This window comes from Dipodomys merriami, unplaced genomic scaffold (assembly GCF_024711535.1).
Source record: "Dipodomys merriami isolate MVZ:Mamm:240054 unplaced genomic scaffold, mDipMer1.0.p SCAF_85, whole genome shotgun sequence".
Lineage (NCBI taxonomy): Eukaryota > Metazoa > Chordata > Mammalia > Rodentia > Heteromyidae > Dipodomys > Dipodomys merriami.
This window is the reverse complement of record NW_027206457.1, coordinates 1,327,812-1,349,766: the sequence shown is the minus strand read 5'-3', so window position 1 is coordinate 1,349,766 and position 21,955 is coordinate 1,327,812. Positions and strand designations below refer to the sequence as shown.

Sequence of the window (21,955 nt, the reverse complement as noted above, 5' to 3'; positions counted from 1 at the left end):
AGAGTCAAATTCTTCAGGTTTGGTCATGCCTGACTTGAGTTCCATGTTTTGTGCTCCTTTTTTTTGGGGGGGGGGCGTGGAAAAACAAATGAGTTGCCCCCGAGCATGGCTATGATTTAGTTAGTATTTATCAGTCTCACTTTAGCAGTAAATCTGGCATTTATCAGACATTGAGCATGCCCCAGGTGCTGGGATCTCACTCTTCTCCTTCCTGCTTTCTCTCACTTGCAATCAGTTATGTTTTAACTGCACAGAAACGTGGAACAAAAATGCATCTGGTGTTAGGGTTGAAATGAACTTGAGTGGTTTGGTAACTCAGAATCCTCTTCTCTTTTTGCAAATGAAAAATCAAAATATTATCAGGGTTGGAGTTGTATCTAAACTTTTCCATTTTTTATATAGCAAAGACTATAAGCCCATTTTTTAAAAAAAAATCCTCAAATACTTACATACAGTGATGGAGGAGCAGAATAAACATTGGACATTGGTGACTCATGCTTGTAATCCTAGCTACATACGAGGCTGAGCTCTGAGGATTCTGGTTTGAAGCCAGCCTGATGAAGAAAGTCTGTGACATTCGTATCTCCAAAAAGCAGGAAGTGGTGATGTGGCTCAAGTGGTAAAGCTCCAGCCTTAAGCAAGAAAACCAGGTGAGAGAGAGAGGCCCTGTGTTCAGGCTCCAGTACTGGCTCAAAATAACAACAATCCTCCCCTGCTCCCCAACACACAACTCACAGTGTATTTGCCAGCAAGATGACAGCAAAGTCTCTTTACGCCTGAAAAACAGAATCAAGGGAAAATAAAATTCAGATTCATTCAGAAGACCAGGAGTTATTTTCTTCTTGCTGAGATGGTGTCTCAGCCCTTATGGCACTGGAGCAGGGCCTTTGAGCATTGGGCAGGATATGAATTTGTGTCTAATATCAAGCCTTGAAAGGCCAAATCTCTTCCCTGCTGAAGGCCAATGATGCTTCTCTCCATCTTACACTTATCCTACTTGCTTGGAGGAAATAATGGAGCTTTGCTCCCTACCAAAAACTTGCGTCAGGCTGCTGCGAAAACACAATCTGTCTGTTTATATTTATTGAGCCAAACACGGTGTTTTCTGTAATTCTGATTAGCATCTACTTGGCCCTTTCCTTGCAGCATCCTCTGTGGAAATGCTCCAGATAGAAATCTAGGAGCTCCTAGGGGCTGTGCGTGTGCTGAGTCTGGCTTGGACCAGCTCTTGGGAGCGGATGGTTAAAATTGTAGCAATTCTGTGCAAACTAGTTTTGAAACACCATGACTCGGAAAATGTAAATTTATATCAACTTGCAGTTAAATGAGCTATGTGAAATTTAACAAAGGTAATCATAGGCAAAACAATCTGCTTCCTAATTGCCTTCCTACTTTCAGCTTGTTCTGCATGTCTTTGAAATTTTTTCTACTGTATCCATGGAGCAAATATTTTATTGGCTGGAAAGGAGCTGAACATCTCCTCCCAACTCCATATCTGCTGCTGTCCCAGTTATAATTCACAAACAGCCTAGAAGAGAGTCTTCAGACCATGGAAATCAGAAATCCTGCAAGCCATGCTCCCCTTCTCCCTCCTCCCTCACAGCTAGTTATCCATTATAGCAGATCACCTGATACATTTGGTCAAGCCTACTGCCTTCAGAAAAGCTCCGGGGTGAAGTTTGCCCAATCACCCGCCATTTACCTGGTGTTGTGGGGCAAATGCCTAGGGGATACAAATAGATTTTATCCCTGCATATAGAACCATAGCCATTCAGTATCAAGTCCTTTACTATTGTAATTTTGCCTATTTTAATGGATACTTATGGAATCTTATCAGGCAATGTGATTTGTGCCTTTCAAACAGTGATTTGGAGGTGATTTCAGGGTTTTCTAAGCTCTTTTGTAATGGTGCCCTCCCTCCAGGGCCGGAGAAGGTGTTCACTTCCCCTTATACCAAATCGCTCGGAGAACTATGACATCTGATGTCTTCTTTCAGCTTTGACTGATTTCTTAAACTGTCCTCTTGATGAGTGAAATGTCACATCATTTATGCTTCTAATTATACAAATAATATAAGAATGCATATTCATGCTACATGATTCAAGCAATGTATAATTAAAAAAGAAAATGTTCCCTGCATACCCTTTTCCTATTCCATGCCCAGAAAGAATCATCCTCACAGTTTGTTCTAGTTTCATGTTTTTTTCATGTACATCTGTGTACACATGCATGCCGTCACATATCACAATGCATGTTTTTGTCCCATGTACATGACTTTTGCATAAGGGGAGAGGCACTCTAGGACAAGAGTTTTTAAAAATATTTTTTCCTTTAGAATACGTATATGTAGCTCTCTATCATCATCATCATCATCATCGTCATCATTATCATCACCATCATCATCATCATCGTCATCATTATCATCATCATCATCATCGTCATCATCATCATCGTCATCATCATCATCATCATCATCATCATCATCATCATCATCATCATCGTTATTGGTGTTTGTGCAAGTACAGGGGTTGCAAGTAAGGGCCTCACACTCTTACTTGCGTTTTCACTCGAGATTCGAACTCTACCACTTGAGCCACAGTTCCATTTCCAACATTTTTGGTGCTTAATTGGAGGTAAGTCTCACAGACTTTCTTGCCTACGCTGGCTTTGGACCACAATACTCCTGAATAGCTAAGGATTACAGGCTTGGCGCCCCTATGCTTGTCTCTGTCATTCTTTGTAACAACTGGCAAGATCTCAATGCCTTTAACCATTCCCAATCTGATGGGCCTTTTGGCTGTTTTCTTCTCTTTTTCTTTCTTTTTTTGTGCTAGTCTTGGGGCTTGAACTCAGAGTCTGGGTGCTGTCCCTTAGCTTTTGTGCTCAAAACTAGTACTCTACCATTTGAGTCATAGCTCTAATTCTAGCTTTTTGGTGTTCAATTGTTGATAAGAGTCACACAGATTTTCCTGCCCAGGCTTCAAACAGCAATCTTCAGATCTCAGCCTCCTGAGTAGCTAGGATGACAGGCTTGAGCCACCAACACTAGGCCCTTATCTCTTTTTATGTTTGTTACAAAAAGGCAATATTGAATATCTTTCTTTGCATACCTTTGTATACACATATAGACAAGAGAGCATTGACCAAGTAAAATCTCTCAGTCCTATTGTATCATAAGTCAGATCCAAATCCAGTTTCAGGAAAACAGAGATGCCACATTTTGAGAGGTGAAATTTGGAGTCTTTATTAAAAAGCTGGCAACTGCCTGGTGGACTCCTGTCTCAAAGACCAGCAGCCAGCAAACACACGAGGAAACTGAACCATGAAGGCCAGAGAGGAAAGACAGAGCAAAAACAATACCACCAAGCCAATTCAGCTCCAATGGAGAGCTGACGTGGGATACCTTAGTGACCAGAGAAAAGCCAGGATCCAGGAGACAGGGCACGAACATGGAGACCTATGGCATGGCATAGTGGTACCTGAGCTGGTCCAGGCCTAAACAGGGTCAGGTCAGGGGGCAAGGTCACAGGAAATGGGTCCCAGGCACTGGACTGACAGGTTTAGTAATCTAGCATCCAAGTCCTGCTCCAGCCTCCAAGGATTCAAGCACACCCATCACCTGGGAGGTGGGGGCTTCACCTTTGCCCACCATGAAGATGCCAGACCCTACCATTCACCATGTAGCCAAGATGGCACCAACCACCCCCAATCTCCCTACTTCACTATAATAGCAGTCATTTCTTTTTTCTTGCATGTTTCACTATTATTTTAGTGAAAGTTTATAAATAGTACACCAAGAGTTTAATATTGCATCTATAAGAAGACTTCCACTATGAATAAATAATTACAGTTAATGATAACATACAATGGATATTTGAGGCCATTTGCAATGCTCTGGATAATTGAAACGATGCAGACATTTTTGTTGGAGGAAGTAGGAAGCAGTTTTGAAACAGAAAGTGTAGAATATTTTTTTGGAATGGGCTCGTCAGATGTTCACAGAACTTCTTAGAATCTTCCCCTTCAACTTCTTCCAGCTCCCTTCCACCTGACCTTCTCTTCTCTATTCTGGGGGCCTTCTCCAAAACCTCAAGAAGTCCTTTTGTAGGAAAATCGGACCCCAAATGCTGGTGAGTTAACAGTCCCCAGAAGTAGGTCTCAAGCAATGGCTGGAGATTATGGTATGTCAATATTCCACTCCCTCACTATTCACATGGTTTCCTTCTGAGTTCTGTGCTTTCTCTATTTCTTGCAGTTTTCTCAAAGAACTAAGCTCCAGTTGTCACAGAGTTAGCTGGCCCTAGAGAATACCTTCTGTTGGTCATCTTCCTTTCCCCAGTTTACTTCCTTTGCAGGGTGCACCTCCCAGATAAATATTCTATATTTCAGCCTCGGGGCAGCTTCTGGAAGAACTCAAACTAAAATGGCTTGTCTTCTCAGGATGAGGATCTTGGTGGTCTCAACTCAGAAACAAGATGTTGCTAGACAACTATAATAATATCCCTCATTGGTTGAAAGTTCCCTCTTTGTGGCCCAATTGGGTTGTAGATAGCTGCCCTTGTACAGAGCTTTGGGTTCTGATTTGACTGGCAGGGGTGCTCATGAGGATAGTGGGCATTTTCTGTGGAGAAAATATGAAGAGTTTCACATGTGTCTCTGCCCAAGGCACTTGAGGAAGAGTGTTCCTATTGACTTCGGAGCTCTGGGCCTAACTTGTGGAGATTGCACACCTACATTTGGAGGGGGAATTTGGTGAGGTTGGGTAAAACGAGTCAGCTACGCATAAGAACATAAAGCTTGGGGAGCCAAGCAGCAGGCGTTTCCTCATAAGGCAATGTTTCCTTGCAGAAGCTGAGGGTTGGCACAGGGTGCCGAGGTCACAATGCCCCAGAGCTGGATGTTTAAGGGAGGGCTTGAGAGTTGTTATAGAATCATAAGAGAAGCTTGTGACTTCCTTGAGCCAACAAAGATTTTATAGTGAAAGTTGTCCCTTTTCTACTCTCAGGGCTTTGACCAGCTGCTGAGGAATGTGGCTGACTCTGGATTCCCCACTCTGGATTCCTTTCCTCATCTACATCCGTGTCTATTGCCCCCCGAAAGATGGACCCCAAGTTAATCATGACAATAATAGATAGCAGATCCTCATTAAGCAGGGTACCAGGTTTTGTGATTTGCAAAACCCGTTGAGTGATCAGAAGAGGCCTCAAATGAAATGAATGAGCTATCATCCCATTCAGAGGAAGAAACAGAGGGACAACAAGGTTTCTTAACTTCTCCAAAGCCACATAATCAGTACATGGCTGAAATGGAACTTTATCTCCAAGTGGCTTATCTTAGTCTCCTCCTTCAGGGCAGGAGATTGAGGATCAGACCCTTTGCTTTAAAGGTTAGTTTAGCTATTTAGTGGAGTGACCTTGAACTCTCATTTATAGTCTGAGTGTTTTCTGAGAGGAGGATGATGCATCCTGGGAGGTTGGGACTTGCAGAGGGGTGGGGTCAGTCAGTGTGCAGCCATGGCAGGTGGTAGAAAAGGCATCCTATCAATTGTGGTGGTTACTGTTGTGTGCACTCATTACTGTTGTGTGCTGGGCCCCAAATACCAAAGAGGACAACTTGAAAGGAAGAAGGATTGTATTTTGGCTCATGGTTTTCAGAGGTTTCAATCTATGGTAATTTGGCTCCATGCACTTAGTAGAACCTCATTGCTGTGGGAGCAAGTGGAGAAGGAAAAGAGACTAACCCTCAGAGGCCCCTCCCCCTTACTGTCTTCCTGTATGTAGAACACACACCTCCTAGTGTTTTACATACATCCTCAAAGAGTGCTGCCACCAGGGGAACCAGAACTTCAATACCTGAGCTTTTGGGGGGCATTTCATACCTAAACCGCTTAACTATTATTTTCTGTTCCACTCATATATGCTTGGGCACACACACACACACACACACACACACACACACACACACACACACACACACACACACACACACACACACACACACACAACCATTCCAGTTATCCCAAACCCCAAACACCTTGTTTCTTCCTGAAGCCTCTCTGTTCATTCTTATAAGCTTTCCAGATAGGGTCTCATGCTACCTTTGTTCAGGCTGACCTCAAATTGAGATCTCCCTCTACCCTCCTGAGTAGTTGAGATAACAGGTGTATGTTACCATGCCCAACCTTTAATTATCCTTTTTTTTTTTTTTGTCAGTCATGGGGCTTGAACTCTGGGCCTGGGCAATGTCCTTCAGCTCTTCAGCTCAAGGCGAGTGCTCTACCACTTGAGCTACAGCACTACTTCCGGTTTTCTGGTGGTTTATTGGAGATAGGAGTCTCACGGTCTCTCCTGCCCAGGCTGGCTTTGAACCACAATCCTCAGATCTCAGCCTCCTGAGTAGCTAGGATTTATAGGCGTGAGCCACCAGCGCCCTGCTAATTATCCTTTAAGGTCCAATGGATATATCACCTCTTGCTAGAAATTTGGTAAATTCTTTTTGGTGACTTTAGTGATTTTGTGAGTAGTGGCTTGCTGCTTAAAAGCTTTAAGTCTGATGGATTATTGGGCTTCAGAGAGCATCCTCCTCTTCATAGGCATGAGATGTGGCAAAAATTCCAATACACATGAATCACATAAGAAAAAAATGGTAGTATCTATCTCATAAGATCACTGAGAGACTTAAATGAGAGAGTGTGTAAGAGCTGAGAATGGGGCTGGGAACACAGTAGTGGTTAATATCCCATTATTCCTTTTAGCTCCATGATCATTTCTGTCATAGTACTGAGTAGTGGTATTACTGTGAACTATCACAGATGGTCTTTATCCTTACTGCAACACAAACACCTTTCTATGCACATGGTGTCTGTTTCTTCTGCGAGTTTTGATGCCTGCTTTAATGCCTACTATATGCTTGGTATGCAGTAATCAATTTGATGTTGGATGGACAGATGGCTAGATGAGTGGGTGGATGGCTGGATCATGAAAGGGATGATTAAATAATTGCTGCCTGGCTGGCTGAAACAGAGGGTTGAGCCATTTCTTCTGACTAGGATATGTTCTTGTATCAAGGGCCAACAGAAAGGGTCAAAAAGCAGACATCTGAGCTTGATTGAACCAGAGATGACAAAGGAAAAACAAAAACAAGAGCAAAACCAAGGATATCAGTTCTACACTCAGTGAAGAATTGACTTTCTTTTTCTTTCTTCCTTCCTTTTTTATGAGGTATAAGTAGATAGGTTTCATTAGGTAGCTGATGAAGAGAACACCACTGCTACTCAAGCAGGAAAAGAAGTGTATTTACCAAAGTGCGGTCCCCCCACCGTACATGGTAGAGAGGCCTGGCTGAAAAAGGGGCAACCCGCCCCTGGGCCAAGACTTATCTAGGCTAGGGACAGGAAGAGGTGTGTCCAGGGACAGGAAGAGGTGTGGCCAGGTGGGGGAAAGGTGTGGCCACACTGGATCCAGATGTGACCTCAGGGTCTGGGAACCTCCTAAGGTCAGATGGGAGGCATGTGACTAGAGGCAGCTCAGGATGTGACCTAGCAGGAGGGGAAGGTGACTGCTTCCAGGTCTGCCAGTTACCTAGGTAACAGATACTGGGCAGAAACTTAGCCAAGAGGTAGGGAGGTGTCTGCACAGGGTCCGCACAGCCTGGACAGACCTGACCTTCCCTTCCCTTCCCTTCCCTTCCCTTCCCTTCCCTTCCCTTCCCTTCCCTTCCCTTCCCTTCCCTTCCCTTCCCTTCCCTTCCCTTCCCTTCCCTTCCCTTCCCTTCCCTTCCCTCCCCTCCCCTCCCCTCCCCTCCCCTCCCCTCCCCTCCCCTCCCCTCCCCTCCCCTCCCCTCCCCTCCCCTCCCTTCCCTTCCCTTCCCTTCCTCTACCTCCCCTTCCATCCTCTACCTCCCCTTCCTTCCCCTAACTTCCCCTTCCCTCCCCTTCCTTCCCCTCCCTTCCCCTCCCCTCCCCTCCCTCCTTCCTTTCTTTCTTCTCATTCCTGGGCCTGGGCCTTGAACTCTGGACCTGGGTGCTGTCCCTGAGCTCTATTTTGCTTAAGGTTAGTGTTCTACCACTTGAGCTATACCACTACTTCAGGCTTTTTCTGAGATTAATTGAAGAATTTCATGGACTTTCATGTCTGGGCTGGCTTCAAACCACAATCCTTAGATTTCAGCCTCCTGAGTAGCTGGGATTACAGGCATGAGCTGCTGGCATCTGGCTACTTTCTTTACCTTTAAAAGACCTATCACATCCAAACATTTACCTTTACGGATGACTCCCCACCTCCCTCACAAGACCTGTCCTCCCCTTCAAAGCAACATGACTTGCCATCCAAGTGTCAGGAATGTCTGGAAAAATCTGGCTGTGCTGCATCTGCTTCTAGGCAATGAAAGATAAGGTAGGATCTAAGTTGAGACTCTTTGGAGCCTACTGGCTAAGAAGAATCAGGAAGAGTCTGATTCTTCTTAGCCAGTAGGCTCCAGGCTGATGAGCCAACAGCTTTTAAAAATGACATGAACACGGGCTGGGAAGGTGGCTCAGTGGTAGCGTGCTTGCCTTGCATGCTTGAGGCCCTAGGTTTGATTCCTCAGCATCCAGGCCCAGAGTTCAGGCCCCACAACAACAACAACAACAAAAAAGACATGAACACTTGTCATGGGAAGGTCACTGATCTAATTGTAGGGTCTGTACACTTGATCTTTATCCTTGGGCATGCTACCTGGTTTCCTGTCCACCACATTCTTCCTACAAGGCCAGGCCTGAGCTTTTCGTGATGCTGATCTCTGACACTTAGATTCAATGGAGTAGCCCTTTCAGAGTGAAAATCACCCGTATCCAATCTCATGCACAAACGACACCATCAACAACCCTTTGCCGGAAACTAAGCACAAGGAAAAGTACTTATAAATGCTTCTGTATGTGACAAGTTGTCACTCTCCAAAGACATCATCTCTTCAACCAACAAAAATTCTGTTTCTTTCTAGAATGATCACAGTGAAAATAAACTGTGGGTCACTTTGCTGCTGGTTGGTTCCCAAGCAGATATCAACTTACTTATTGAGCTTTCATACTTTTGGGGAACATTGAGAAGTGAGACCCGAATATTGTGTTGAGCCCACAATAGTCACCAGTTAACTCCTATAGAAAGAAGCAGTAATGAAAGGAGAGAGGAGGGTGAAGGAGAAGGGAAGAAAGAAGAATCTCATTCTCTAAAATCTGATACTCCACTTAGCTTGGCAGGACCGATGACCATGGAAAAACCAAGGACCTAAGGCATTAAGATGATCTTTGAGAAGAATCTTTCTTTCTATGTTGAACATATGGAGATTGGTGGAAACATTCTCCAAATCATTTAGTCTTTGGGAGGAGCAGCAATCAGAAATTCAGAGCAGCTTTCTTAAATCAGTAGCTTCTCACTCCTTTTCTTCCTCCCTCTCTCCCTCCCTCCTTTCCTTTCTTCCTTTTTCCTTCCTCCCTCCCTTCCTCCCTACTTCCCTCCATCCCTCCTCCTCCTTCTCTCCCTTCCTCCCTCTCTCCCTCCATCCCTCCTCCTCCTTCTCTCCCTTCCTCCCTCCCTCCCTCCCTCCCTCCCTCCCTCCCTCCCTCCCCCCCTCCCTCCCTTCCTTCCTCCCTCCCTCCCTCCCTCCCTCCCTTCCTTCCTTCCTTCCTTCCTTCCTTCCTTCCTTCCTTCCTTCCTTCCTTCCTTCCTTCTTTCCTTCTTTCCTTCCTTCCTTTCTCTCTCTCCCTCCTTCCCTCCCTCCCTCCTCCCTCTTACCCTTCACTTCTTTCCCTTGCTCCTTCCTTCAGTAAATATTCTGATTAACAGTTACCAAGTACAAACGAATACTTTTTAGGGCATTAAGAAGAAGTTTGGGCTTTAAGAGCTGTGATATTGTAGACTTTTGATCTACTAGCAAGCAGTGATGTGATCTGGCTTAGTTCTTTAGCTCCATGAATCTGAAGGAGTTCTGTCCACACACCACGGTCCCCACATGGCCTGCTTTGAGGAACTGCATGGAGATCCACATATAGTAAATATAGATAGCACAAAAGAGAGCTAGAACATTCTAAGCTCTGCAGACATAAATCCCTGCTATTCGGGATTTTTGTTGTTGTTGGTCATGAGGCTTGAACTCTGGGCCTGGGCACTGTCCTGAGCTCTTCAACTCAAGGCTAGGGCTTTACCACCTGAATCACAGTACCACTTCTGGTTTTCTGGTGGTTAATTGGAAATAAGAGTCATACGGACTTTCCTACCCTGGCTGGCTTTGAACCGTGATCCTCAGATCTCGGCCTTCTGAATAGCTAGGCTTACAGGCATGAGCTACTAGCACCTGGCTTATTCTAGATTTTTATAATCACCAAATACCCAACTAATCAAGACTGAGTGGCCATATGTCTATCCAAACTGGGTCTATCCTGAAAAACTTTATTACTTTAAAGAACTCCAGAAGGGCCAGAAGGGCAATATTTCTGCTTTAACAACAAGACCAGCTTTAACTTTCTACAGGACTGTGAATTGAGGAGAATGAAAGAAAAATGACAGCAAAGATGGCTGAGGCCAGGCTTGAGTGCCAAAGTGCAAACAGAAGGAGTGAAATGCTGGGGTAAAGTCCCAGGCTCTATGAGGCCAGTGTCTCAGGGATGGTGTTTTGAGTATTTGCCCCTGGCAGGGGACCTAGGATAAGACTTGCCCCTAGGAAGTTCTCAGGACTAGATTCCAATGCTGGAGAGATGGGGGCACATGGACAAGGGTGCTCTAGGGGGGGTGTTTTATTTATTTATTTTTCTTTTTGTGCCATTCCTGAACTCAGGGCCTTGTGTTCTCGTCTAGCACTTTTTGCTCAAGGATGACATTGTACCACTGGAGCCATGCCCCCACTTCTGGCTTTTTGCGGATTAAATGGAGATAGGAGTCTCCTGGACTTTTTTGCCTGGGATGGCTTTGGACCATGATCTTCAGATCTCTTTCTTGAAGGCCCAGGATTTCACTGCACTCTAAAAAGTGTTTTTACATGAATACCTAAATCTGTGACTCTGAGATCCCAGGTTTTTTTCTCCAGGCTTCATTTTATACCAGTGTCGAGCTGGGCAGTTAGCTATGTGTTTTTCACCTTCCTGTCTCTTGATCTGGCTCTTCCTCCTCCCCTCCCCCCCCCCCCCCCCAGAGTCAGGACTGTCTTTGGGACAAACCCAGCGACTTTCTTTGTTTACTTCTTGGGACAAACTGCATCTCACCCAGTCCACCTGTTCCTTCCCTGCAGGCCCCAGGGCTTCAGAGGTTGGTGTCCGGAACATTTTGCCTTGGGGAACAAAAGATACACTTTATTGAAATGTCATATGTCAGCTATGTGCTTGTATTCCATTAAAACCTTTTCTTCTTTTTTTATTCCTATTTCTCTCCTTTTTTATTGCTTAAAAAGTAAAAAAAAAAAAAGAAAAGAAAAAAGAAAAAAAGAAAAGAAAAGAAAAACATAGGGAAAAAAGGAATTGGGGAGAGCAGGTCACAGAAAGAAAAAAAAAAAGAAAAAAAAATCTAAACAGCAAAGCCAGGCCTACTCTGGGCAGTTAAAACATCTGCACTTTCTCAGCAGTTTGAAAGGAAACAAAAAATTGCCAAGTGGTATAAAATTTGAAGAAAAATTACCCAAAGGAGGAATGGACGTTAACCACGCTTCAATTCCCCACTATGGGTTGACATTTGAAGTACTTTCTTCTCTCCTTTTCTTTCTGATTCACAGTGTGTCTAAAGAGGTGAATTGGGCACACAAAACCCAACCTCCTCTTGCCAGGGTGGGTATGAAATATGAAGGGCAGACGATTGTCTAGGCTCACTGCATTGGAAGAACACTGGTTAAATTATGGATAGTTTTTGAATAGTGTCACTTTTTTTTTTCTCTGCAGATGGTTGTTCACACAAGGAGCCGGTTCTGCATAATTGTATCACTAATCAGTAGTAAGGCAATTAGTTGTGTAAGTGTGCTATAATCATCCTAACAGAAGAGAAGACGAAAAGACAAAAAAAAAAAGAGGGGGGGACCAAAATGTCTTTTCTGAACCCATCAACTGACAGCCATAATTAGATATATATAATTGAAAATTCCACAGTAGGGGGGCCAGCTTATACAAATGAATTTTCTCTGCTGCCCTTACGCATTTTTGTCTTTGCTTGCACATCCCTCTAGGAAAAGGCAGAAAACTCGTCATTCCAAAAGAGCGTCTACTGTACTCAGTATTCTTTCAGAGCAATGATGTCAGAATAACAATTTTTTTTCTTGGTGTGTATATGGCGGGGGGTGGGGGGGGAGGGGGGGGAGGGGTGGCGGTGTATGGGCTGGGGCACCGAAGGTTAGTCTGTTGTAAAGATAAGCACTTAGCCTAGGCTGTTATGACGTATGGTGTTGTGAATTGTGTTGTTGACACTACTATTTTGAATTTGTTCTTAGCTGGCCACATGTCTGCTTTGGGGACCATAATGAAAAATTGGGGGCAGGACTAAAGCTTCTAGCCATGACTATACTTTTAGGGAGCCATGAAAATATTTTAATTATAAGTTCTTTTTAAATCAAAAGAAAATAATATGAATAGAATAGAGATAAGCCCAGAGTGGTTATAACTAGCTTCCTGTGAATGCAGTTATAAAATATAATCTTAAATATATTTTTGTGGAAGGAGACCAAAGTACCCCAGAGCTCCCTGAAGTCACAGTGTGGCCCTAATTCTGGGCTCAAGGGGAGTCTTTTAAGGAAGAGATGGGAAATTCTTTACAACGGAGTATTTCATTCTTGGTTTTTGTAGGAAAGAGGGGACTTTATTTAACCAAAGCCTGATTATCAAAACCTATAATTACATTTGGTTAAAAAATTCTTAAGTGCCTATGAGTTTGTAGAAACTGTAGGAAAGCTTAGCACCGAATTAATCAGACTATAAGTCTCCCATCAGAGTAAAAAAAAAATCTTTCTAAATTGGAAGTGCATTCTCCCAACCCCTCTCTCTCTTTCTCTCTCTCTCTCCTTTTGAATTCACCAATTCTTCTATAATTTAATTGGACAAATCTTAACTGTGATTTTTTTCCCCCTCCCAAAGAGGGGCGCATTGCAGCCAAAGCTTGTTAATTAAGTTCTTTAAATACCCCCAGCTGTGCAATAAGTTTTCAAAGCAACACAACTGCAAATTTATTTATTTAATTTTTTTTAACATTTGGTGGCTAGTTTTCAATCATGTATTATTTCTCCTTTCTTGTTTTGAAGGTGGGAAAAACAGGAATAATCTCTGGGAGAATTCCCATGCATTGTGGAATCTTGGACAGACAGTCAATTTGGAAGGGGCCATTAAGTGGTGTCTAATTGGAGTCTGTTTAAGGAGGGGAGTCCTAAAGGTGGCTCTTTGGGCTCACAGGCAGTGAAGGTACACATGTGCTGGGGTAGAAATCACTTGGTAAAGTACCCAGAAAAGCAAAGATCTCCAAGCAGGTCAGAAGGTAGTGCTTCTGATTTGCTAGGAAAGCAGATGGAGCTAGGTCTTGCAGACTGCCCTGAAGACAGGACAGTCACCTGGGGTGACTCCGCTGTCCCCTCCCCTCTCTAGTGTAGCCCATGTTTCCTGTTCAGATGGCTTCAGTGGAGCTGGTAAAGAGATGTCTGCACAGGGAAGAAAACCAACGATGTGAGCTTGACCTTCTCCAAAATGGTACTCTACTTTAGATGCTTACCATTTAAGATGCTACAATTACATTTTATTTAAGGAACAAAAGGAATCCATGCAGGGTGCTGGTAGCTCACACTTAGCTGCTCAGGAAGCTGAGATCTGAAGATCTTAGCTCCAAGTCAGTCCAGGCAGACAAATCTGAGAGCTTATTTCCAATCAACCAGCAAAAAAAGCTAGAAGTGGAGGTATGGCTCAAGTGGCAGAGAGCCAACCTTGAGCAAAAATACTAAGTGAGAATACAAGACTGAGTTCAAGCCCCAGTACTGGCACATTACACACACATACAAGCATGCATGCATGTGAGTGCACACACACAAATGGAATCCAATTTAAAAGGGGAAGCTCCTTTGCTAAAAAGCTCATTCATTCGTCTTCCATTCTTCCTTAATCCAATTCTCCTTGCCCGCATCTTATCACCCCTTAAAGTTACAAGCTACCACATGCTTTGTCAAACCAATGGTGTGTGTGTGTGTGTGTGTGTGTGTGTGTGTGTGTGTGTGTGTGTAAAATGCTGAATGTGAACCTTTCGAGCCACACATAGCCTCTGCAAAAGGGTTTGCACTGAATGGGGGGGCCAACACTTTTATCCAAGTCCCTGGCTTTCATGCTATATGAAGCCCCCATCAGCCACTACCTTCCATTTTCAGCCCGACCAACCTATGTGGGACAGGCATTAGCTAGAAGAAGAAATAGACTTTGCATGGTAGGCTCAGATCTTCAAGGGATGTTTGGTTCTGCCGTGTAATTACAGCCTGACTAATACAGTGACAGTGACTCAGGGATATAAAAGTCCTGCAGAAATGATGTCAATTGGCCAGGACTTGGTGGCACATGCCTGTAACCCTGGCTACTCAGGAGGCTGAGCTCTGAGGCTCATGGTTTGAAGCCAGCTCGGGCTGGAGATTCTTATCTCCAATAAACGACTCAGAAAAAGTCAGAAATGGTGCTGTATATCAAGTGGTAGAGCACTAACCTTGAACACAAAAAAAGCTCAGGGACAGCAGCCAGGCCCTGAGTTCAAGCTCTAGGACTGGGGAAAAAAAAAAGATGTCAACTGCTGTCATCTAGGTTAAAGTTCAATGATAGCGGATTCGGATGCACTCAGCAATTCCCTCCTCCTTGTTTCTCTTCTCTGACACTGGAAAGGCAATGGTGGGCTGGCTTTGGCTCCTTTATTCAAGAGATGCTGCCACAGGCACTCAGCACTGAAATCCCCGATGTTGGGCTTAGGGTTGCCAATGTGAAATCTGAATTTCTTGCGTGATATTTCTTGCGTGATATCTGCCCACCTGGGAAACAGTTGTGTCCATTGGATGAAATAAACCCAAAGGGACTCAGCCAAGTGGTCACTTGCCAACTTTGCAGCGTCACATCCAGCCAGGGCAAAGAAAAGAAGACACACTGCTCCTGGCAAGTACAGGACATGACTTTCATGTCCCATTCCTCCTCTCCTTCAAACCTCTTCCATCCTTTCCCCACATGAATTAAATTGCTAGTGGTCACTCTTCTTTAAACCATGCCTTCCCTGCCATCTCTTAGATTCTGACGTCTTTTCCTCATGACTAAACATCTGTTGGTTGCTTTCCTCCTATCCCTTCCCACCTCCAGTTCCCCAGAATTCCCCCTTAGCTTCACTGACCTTCCCAAGAACCCCAAAAGAGCCTGGAAAAGTGAGAGCAGAGATGAAGGGCCCTGGCGAGCCCTCCCCACCCCTGCCATCACGATGGTCCTCAGATCTCATTCCTGTGTGTTTTCTTCACCCTGCTCTGCTCTAGCACCTCACTAAGGCACATCACGTGGGCACTTACCTCCCCCCAAGACTCTAGCTAGGCCTTTAAAGCCTGAAGGTCACATTTTTATTGACCTTTGGAAAGAAAGCCAACCCTCCCCCGCCTCCCTGCCCTGAATTAGAGCAAACCTAAGCAAGTGCTCTGCCACTGATCTACACCTCCAACTCTTGGTTTCTTAAGACATGATGCCACTGCAGCCCAGGGTGATCTCAAACTCTTGATCTTCCTGATCCTAGCCCCTGAATGCTAGTATTTCAGGCATGTGTCACCACACCTAGTCCTACAGACTTATTTTCATGGTAGAACTGGAAATGCAACCTGGTTAGTGGGAATTGGTTTACACTTTGGAGACCGGCACCCTTCTTTCCTGAGGTTCTAGCTAGCATCTTCTCCCTGGGGATATGCTTACTCACTCTCCAATTCCTGCATTGCTGCTACTGAACCCTTCAACTTGTCCCAGTTCTTTTTTTTTTTTAATTTTTTTAATTTTTTTTTTTGTGAACACACTGTACAGAGGGGTTACAATTACATGGGCAGGTTAATGCGTACATTTCTTATCAAGCATTGCAGCCTCCTCCTTTGTTTACCCTTCACATCCCTTCCCAGCCTCCCCCCCCCCACCCAATCCTCCCTGCTTCCTCCCCCCACCAACATTGTAACGCTCGTTTTCGACATGACAACTTGTACTTCTCATTGTTGCAACAGGTCCACCTGTATCCTTAAACAACTTGTTTTTCCCCATCTCCTCTACAAGTTATACTGACATCAAATATAGTGAAAGCAGGGGTTATACTGTGGGGGAGCTTGTCCCAGTTCTTTACAGGTACTGTCCCATATCTCTTTCTCACAAAGCTGGTACTCTTCCACTTGAGCCACAGCTCCGCTTCTGTTTTTTTTGGTGGTTAATTGGAAATCAGAGCCTCACAGACTTCCTTGCCCAGGCTAGCTTTAAACCTTGACCTTCACATCTCAGCTTCTTAAGGAGCTAAGGTTATAGGTGTGAGCTACCAATGCTCATCTGGTTCAGCTTTTGTGCTGATTCTCTGTATCTTTGTCTGAACTCTGTCCTTCTGGGCCATCTTGCAAACTCTCTTGCTGAGATATGCTAGGGCTGATGCCTTGTGGGGGGGGGGAAGTTAAGGGTACAATGTGGTGATGTTTCTTAATCCCAGCATTTAGGAGACTGAAGCAAGGAGATCACAAGTTCAGGAAAATCTTAGGCTACATCAAAACATCCTGTTTCAAAAGCAAAGCAAAACAGATGACAACAAAACCAATTAAACAAAAAAAAGTATGAATTTGGGGGTAAAAGTACAGGGTTTTTAGTCTCTATACCAAAGATGTTAAATAAGCCATACGGTAATGTCTTACAAGTCCACTCAGTCATTTTTCACTTAGAGAACCATCCAAAAGAGGCTTCTAGCAGCCTGCTGGAGGTGGGGACTGGCACCTGTGAACTCTGAACTCTCTGTTACCCTCGGCTCAGTTGTCAGGCGTTCCTGTGTCAAGCTGGCTTCCCTGGAGTCCTCCCTTATCATAGGCTTGTCTGGGTGATGTTTTTGCTTTCATGAAGCCACATGCATAACTGCGTATATAATCATCCAAGAACTGTAAGAGGGAGCCCAGTGTCTGCCTCTGACAAGCTGCTTGAATGTATTAGCTTTATAACGAATGGCCAGTCCTCGAGAGAGACAATGACGGGGGGGGGGGGGGGGGGGCTGCCCCACGTCTCTCAGTTTAGTGTAACTGATTTCTCTAAAAGCAAATGGATCTGCTGCCTTCTGCTTTAGGAATCAGTGAGCTAGAGCAAGACTGAGTTCCATTTCTGGGTTAAAGAACCAGCCAGGTTGTGAATATATTTGGCTGATAGTCTTTGGGTTAAGACCTAAGAGATAAGAAGAATTTGACTAACACACTTCTTTTATTAAAAACAAAAGAAAACAAAACAAAACGTTTTACATCTGAACACTCTTAAGTGACTCCATTACCTTTTATTTGACAAAGTGGAACTACTTCCTTCATCTATTCGAAGCTGCTCAGGCCTTGAAAACGCTTGGACCTACAGCTTCAAACATGAACTGTCCAAAGGGCAGGGAAGTGTGGTGTGTAAGCAAGAGGAAGTTTAATGGGTTTCTCCTAGCCATAGACCTACATTTTTAAGTAGGCTCCGTAGGCTGGGAGAAGAATCATGGCACCCTCTCTGACCCACTAGTATTTGTAGCTATGTCTTTCCTGGCACAGCTTCAAATAATGTCCTTATTCTGGAAACATTTTGCAACACATAAATGCTACAGAGGTATAATGATTTTGGCAGCATTGTGCTAAGAACCCATGTGGCCAGCTGTTACCCACCGTGGCCTCTGCATTGTCCTGTGCCAGATCTGAACTTCTTGCTGCTTGGGGGCAGAGTCAGGGTGGAGCCATTAATGAGTGAGACAGGCTCACTGAGGATGTGGGGATGAAATGGGAAGAAGGGGTTTGGGGCACAGGGTACTCTCCTCTCCAGATGCATTGTCTCCTTGTGGTGTCTTCTCTGCCCAGGGCTTGCCTGAGCTCCCTGCTGCCATCAATTTGGCTTTGCAACAATTTCTGCAGCTCTGGCCCCTCCCGTGGGCTTGTCTCTCTTCTCTGCTTATGCTGAGCTGTATGGCTCTCCCCCATTTTGGGGGTACACTTAATACTCTTTTCATTTGGAAAGACAAAGTGATTCTCCTTTCCCATGCCCTACCTCCATCCATGGCAATAGAAGATGATAAACAACGGCGATGCACTATTTTTCTTCCTCTAAACACATATGGTCTCTAATCCTTACTACAAATTTCTCAAGGAAATAAGTATGATCGGCACCTCCTCGTAGCCAAAATACCAGAGATCAGAGAGGTCAAATTATCTAACCCCAGTCACATAGCTTGTAAGTAGTACTGAGGGCAGGGCTTATTTACCTAGGCGTACCCAAACTCCTCTTCTTTTCCATGTGAGGGCATAAGTGGTGTCGGTATGGCTGAGTTAATTTATTTCCTGGCCTTAATTCTAGAATCTTCCCTTTAAATGCTTCTGTGATCTAATAAGGCAAAGGTGGACATGTTGGTGAAATGCCCCACCTTTAAATAGAACTCACTTGCAGGGTGCTTTTCCAGACTTTGAAGGAAAACTCCCCAAAGTTTTCTTCTCCTTATCTGAGCCTCATTCCAGTTTAAGCCTGTCCATTGGCATTACATCTGATATGGATGTCTTTTTTTTCATCTTTAACTAGTGTCATCATTTCTAATCCACCTCCCTTTCTGGGAAGAAGAAAGGGAGGTGATATGTCCCCCAAATAGTAAGTTACTCTAAAACTTGAACTGTGACGTATTAACAGTCATGGAGAATATATAGTTATTTCTATTAGCTTTGAGCAGAGTGTTAGTAGTCCTTTGCCTATTTGAGAATGGGAAATTCAGGGCAAGTATTGGGTATCTTGCACAAGATTTAAATTTTTGTGTACGTACTAGAGCATCAAGCTCTCACTTGACTACAGCTCCACTTCTGGCTTTTTAAAAGATTTTTTGTTATGATATTTTAAAATATTTTTTTATTGCCAAGGTGATGTACAGAGGGGATACAGTTGTATAAGTAAGGTAATAAGTACATTTCTTGTCAAACTTGTTATGTCTTCCCTCATTTTTCTCCTACTTTCCCTCCCCTCTACCTCCCCACACCAAGTGAGACAAAGAACCCATGCCACAGTGATATACGCAAAACAATATGTTGAAAATGATCTGTACAACTTCTGGCTTTTTTGGTGGTTAATTGGAAATAAGAGTCTCATGGACTTTTCTGCCCGAGCTTCAAACCGTGATCCTCAGATCACAGCCTCCTGAGTAGCTAGGATTACAGGTGTGAGCCACTGGCGCCCAGCCACAAGATGTGTTTAAACTGAGTTGCCAAGTTGTTAAACGTCTTCACTGTGAAGTGCTGTAGTAATCCAATTCCTCTGGAGTGTTCAGAGTATCTTCAATGTTTTGATTGCAAATACAGGAGGAAAACGGCTGTCCCATACTGTCTCCCCTTAAATCTTCTTATGGATTAATTTGCTGAGTGGCCTGAAATAGGTCAAAAGGTTTTGGCTCAGGAGTAGAATTCTAGAAATAATCACTCCCACAGACTCTCTAAATCAATCATAATTAATGCACTTGCTTAGTCCTGAGTTCTGATTGCTGCTGTATTAGAGACCCTTTGTAATACAATTTGAAAAGAGATCAAATCTGTCATTTCATCTAATAATGGAGCCAAATGAGAAAAGAGAGGGGTCAAAGTTTACTGGATGACCTTATGTAAATCCTATATATAAATGCATAATTCATTTTCTTTTTATGGAAGTTATAAGCTGTTGTAAATAGACAGGACAGATTCCTCAACCTCCCATGGCTTCTACAAAACTATCCCTCCATTGCCTGCTGAGCTGCTCATACTTTTCAGTAGCACATTTTAACCAAATAATCTCCAAACTTTCAATGTGGGCTGACATTTTAACTTATTCTCCCAAGCGTGTGAAGTTAATAACTGAATAGATCACTGGCAACTCTCTCTCAATGATATGAAACCTGTAATTCAGTTACAGAAACAGTTAAAACATGGTTTCATGCAAAATGCTTTCTGTCTTTTTAATATTAACAGAAGGGAGACTCTAGGTCTTAAGTTCTAGAAATGGAGGTTGTATGACAATGTGTTGGTGACTTGTCCATTTTCTCCTGGTGTTTAATGGGACATGGGAGGTCTCCCCAGTCTCTACACCATTGGCTGAGAGAGAGTGGGTGCCAATGTTCCCAGGGGTTCTTGCTTCCCCATATCGCTGGACTCAACTTCACTAAAGTTCAGGACCAAGACATTTGCAACTGGGACATTCAGAGTTCTTGTCTGGAGACCACTTGATGGATGACCACTGATGGATGGACCAAATGATCCTATTATGTGGATGTCCAAGTACATGGCTCTCATGTGGTCCTTTCGCAGAGGGTCCATACAGGTGTACATCTGAGCTGTTCAAATGCTATGGAGACCCCTGCAGGCCCAGCATCTGGTATGACAAGTGGTACTCAGGACATCCACAAAATATTCTTTTTTTTTTTTGTTTTTTTGGGTCCGGTCGTGGGGCCTGAACTCTGGGCCTGGGCGCTGTCCCTCAGCTCTCCAGCTCAAGGCTAGCGCTCTACCACTTGAGCCACAGTGCCACTTCCGGACTTTTTTCTTTTTGCTTATGTGGTGCTGAAGAATCGAACCCAGGGCCTCAGGCATGCAAGGCAAGCGTTCTACCACTGAGCCACCTTCCCAGCCCCAAAAAATATTCTTATGTTTGCTCTGGGCCATGACAAGGCTGAACTTTTAAAATTATTGGTTTGATCTTACCATTTTCTGCCATTAGAAGGTTGAGTGTGCTGTAAGAGGATGAGAATAAATTTATCCAGTCTTTCCAGAGAAGCATCTAGCATCATGTAACAAGACTGAAATTTTACTTTTTTTCTGACTCCCTAAGTTCCACTTTTAATGATTTTTTATTAATTTAGCTTTAACATAAAATGAATATGTTTACAATACATGTGATGCATGTTGTAATTGTTGAAACAATATTAAAGGCCCATCAGTACCAATCATTATATAAAATATAGAATTTCCAAACTAAAGGAATGTCCTGTAGACAGTAAAAGTTACGGCCTTGTTGACAGAGACAGACACTTGAAGTTGTTAAGTGAGAAATCCTACAGCCTGAGAAGTAAAATCTCATTGTCTTATTAAAATATATTTCTTTTTTAAAATAATTTTTATTGTGAAAATACTGTACAGAGGGGTTACAGTCATATCAGCAAGGTAATGAGTATATTTCTTATCAAGCATTGTTGCCTCCTCCTTTGTTTTTCCCCTACCATCCCTTCCCTCCCATCTCCACAACAACACTCCCTCTCCTTGGGCCCCCCCCCTTCCCCACCTAAATTGTAAAGTTCGTTTTTCAACATAGCATCTTGTACATCTCATTGTTGCAATGGGTTAACCTGTATCCCTATTTAAACAATTTGTTTTTCCCTTCCACTCCCCAAATTATGCCATCATCAAATACAGTGAAAACAGGGACAGGCTAATGCCCCAGTACCGAGAAGGGACAACAGTGGATATGTATGAAAGCTGTATTATGATTGAGATGATATGCTAAGTAATTAGTAAGTGCAATGACGGTCTCAAAATGAATGATGCTGGAACAGTTGACAATTTCTAAACAATCTTCAAAAACTACATAAAATAATAGGCCAAAAAATCTGACCTTAGAATGAAAAGTGTATGATTTTGCACCTATTGTTTGTGTACAAATGCATGTGTACATGCAGAGACATTCCTCAACTTTGAAATTACCTTTAGTATCACAAGCCACAGAATAAAAGATAATATTTTCAGTGAATATCACCAATAATGATATATAAAAGTCAGTAAGGTA

General features: G+C 43.6%; 1 long non-coding RNA gene across 1 annotated transcript; it reads right to left on the bottom strand.

The window, feature by feature from the left end:
* Positions 1-249: 249 nt before the first annotated feature.
* Positions 250-18,503, bottom strand: LOC138820249 (uncharacterized). Its single transcript, XR_011369799.1, has 4 exons — positions 18,435-18,503; positions 736-776; positions 450-632; positions 250-330 (listed from the first exon to the last, which is right to left on the bottom strand). It is a non-coding gene; the product is annotated as an uncharacterized lncRNA (long non-coding RNA).
* Between the last annotated feature and the right edge of the window lie 3,452 nt (positions 18,504-21,955).